General features: G+C 36.1%; 1 pseudogene; it reads left to right on the forward strand.

Moving 5' to 3' along the window:
- Positions 1–257: 257 nt before the first annotated feature.
- Positions 258–2,653, forward strand: LOC113782306 (annotated as a pseudogene).
- Positions 2,654–2,874: the final 221 nt, after the last annotated feature.

A 2,874-nucleotide genomic window follows, 5' to 3' on the forward strand; every position in this document is an offset into this window, starting at 1 on the left:
TCTTAAAGATAAAGAAATATTGTCTAATCAATTTTGGTAGGCCTATTGCGTTAGCACCTCTAATACGACCTGCTAGAAAATTTATCCACGAGCTAAAAATAGTTTGATCCCACCAGCCCTAATCAATCAAACCATTAGTACTTAAGATCCTCATCTATATAAATCTCCATTTCCAGTTCTACCTGACTCATCAGTTCAATTACTTGTGTCGAAAATCACAGTGATATTATCTAAAGAAAGAAAAATCATCATTGGCCATGGATATCCTTGTTCTATCGCTGTCCTTGGTAATTGTATTTTTTTCCAGCTTTGTTGCTGTTGTCTTCAGATGGAAATATGATGATGATGGCAAGAGAAAACTCCCACCTGGAAGCTTTGGTTGGCCGATTATCGGCGAATCGATTGAGTTCTTGTTTTGTAAACCTGAGAAGTTTGTTGGAGATAGGATGAAGAAATACTCTCCTGACATCTTCAAGACTAAAATTCTTGGAGAGAAAACTGCAGTCATTTGCGGCCCTAATGGCCACAAATTCCTCTTTGCTAATGAGCAAAAACTCTTCACTGAATTTAGGCCACATCCCATGCAAAGGCTCTTCCGCCCATACGAATCCAAAGCTCCTCCTCCTCCTCCAGCAGCTGATCATATGCTGCGGGATGAAGTCAAGGCCATTAGACAGCCAGGTTTTCTAAAGCCAGAAGCATTGGCTAGATTCTTGTGAAAAATGGATTCCATTTCTCACCAACTTTTGGTGGATCATTGGGAAGGGAAGGAAGAAGTGGAGGCTTATCCTCTCGTGAAAATTATTACTCTGACGCTTTCTTGCAAGTTCATTTTGGGAACCGATAATCCTGAGAGAATTGCAAGGCTGGTGAGCGATTTTGATGATGTTACTCTAGGGATGCATTCAATTATGTTGAATGTTCCAGGGACGATCTTTTACAAGGCGAATAAAGCTGCAGCACCTATCAGGAAGGAGCTGCTTCTTGTGATCAAGGAGAAGGAAGCTGCATTGGCTACTGGAGAACCATTGCATGATATCTTGTCTCACATGATTGTTATCACTGATCCTAGTGGAAAACATATGCCCGAAGCTGAGATTGCTGATAAGATGATGGGGTTGATTGTTGCAGGATATAGTACAGTTGCCACTGCTATTACTTTCATGATGAAATATGTTGGAGAAAGACCAGATATCTATGACAAAATTAGGGCAGGTAAATATTCTTCTTAATTTAAATCTTTCTCAACTTATAATTTAAGTTATGTTGTTTTTTATTGGAAATTAATGGAGAAGGAAATCAAATGTCCTTCTAATATAAGGGCTAATTATTTCAAGGATTTTGATCATGTCCAATACGAGGCGAGCTTAATTTACTGAACCTTTCACCCTTTCCTAGCGAAATAGAAAAGATTTAAGGGCTTTTGACACTGTCATACGGCTAATAAAGGAAATTTGGTTGATCTTAACTATATTTTTCTAATTTTGACTAATACATTGATACCCAATTACCACTCGAAAATCAAGAAATCCTTCTTAAACAGGGAGTGATGGAATAGGATTGGGTGTTTGTTTTTTTAAATTATGTTTCTAATTTTTATCTGTGCGTAGGTGCCAATACAAAATATATGGCCTTCTACATATTATGGAAAGAGAATTGGTGTTGTAGATAAGCTTCTCAATTTAAGGTTTTGGAATGGAAAAAATTACACGATAGAACTAATCTTTTCATTTTCCACTTAGAAACTTTTAGTAGTACCTAGAACTCATCTTTCTGTTCTTTAGAACTTTTTACGATGGTTCTTTTACTTGAGGTTTACCAATTTTTTCAATTCCTTGTAGAGCATATGGAAATAGCAGCGTCCAAGAAGGAAGGAGAATTGCTGGAATGGGAAGACATGCACAAAATGAAGTTCTCTTGGAATGTGATTTGTGACACAATGAGACTTAATCCACCTTTTCAAGGAACTTTTAGAGAAGTCTTGACTGATTTCACCTATGCTGGTTACACCATTCCAAAGGGGAGGAAGGTATAAGCAATTTTCCTATTAACATACAAATACATTGTCCTTTATATTTATAGATTCATTTAGAATCTTAGGATAACAAAATTGTTAAAGTACATACGAAGGGGTGGAAGGTATAAGCAATTTTCCTGTCAACACACAAATACATAGTCATTTATATTTATAGATTCACTTAGAATATTAGGATAACAAAATTGTTGAAGTACCTACATAAATCCAAGATAACATTGCAAATTGTAATTCTTCAATTATAGATCATCTATGTTCTCATTTCTTTTATTGGTCTCTCTCTCTCTCTATCTCTTTTTTTTTTTTTTATATTTTTTATTGCTCTATAGTTATATTGGACAGTGAGACACAAACATGAATCCTGCATATTTCAAGAACCCTAGGGAATTTGATCCCCCAAGGTATGAAGAAGGGCCTGCTCCATACACAAATGTTCCATTTGGTGGTGGACCTAGAACGTGCCCTGGAAAAGAATATGCTCGTTTAGCAGTACTTGCTTTCCTCCACAATATGGTGAAGAAATATAAATGGGAAGTTTTATTCCCTGATGAGAGGGTTATTGGTGATATGATTCCTACCCCAGAAAGAGGACTCCCTCAGCGACAGTATCAACTCTAAAAATTTATTTCAAAAGTCCTCCATTTTGTCTAAGGAGATGATTTTTTTTCCTTGCTATCAGTTCAATAAGAATTTAATTAGATCTTACTCAGTCAATGTTCGATAATCATTTTTCTTGGATGCCATATGCCACAGAGGCAATGGAACATACTTGGTTGTAATTATTTGTAATTGAAGATCTTAATTAATACCTCTTTTTAAAGCATTCAAGATCCTGATTC

The sequence above is a fragment of the Coffea eugenioides genome, chromosome 9 (assembly GCF_003713205.1).
Source record: "Coffea eugenioides isolate CCC68of chromosome 9, Ceug_1.0, whole genome shotgun sequence".
Lineage (NCBI taxonomy): Eukaryota > Viridiplantae > Streptophyta > Magnoliopsida > Gentianales > Rubiaceae > Coffea > Coffea eugenioides.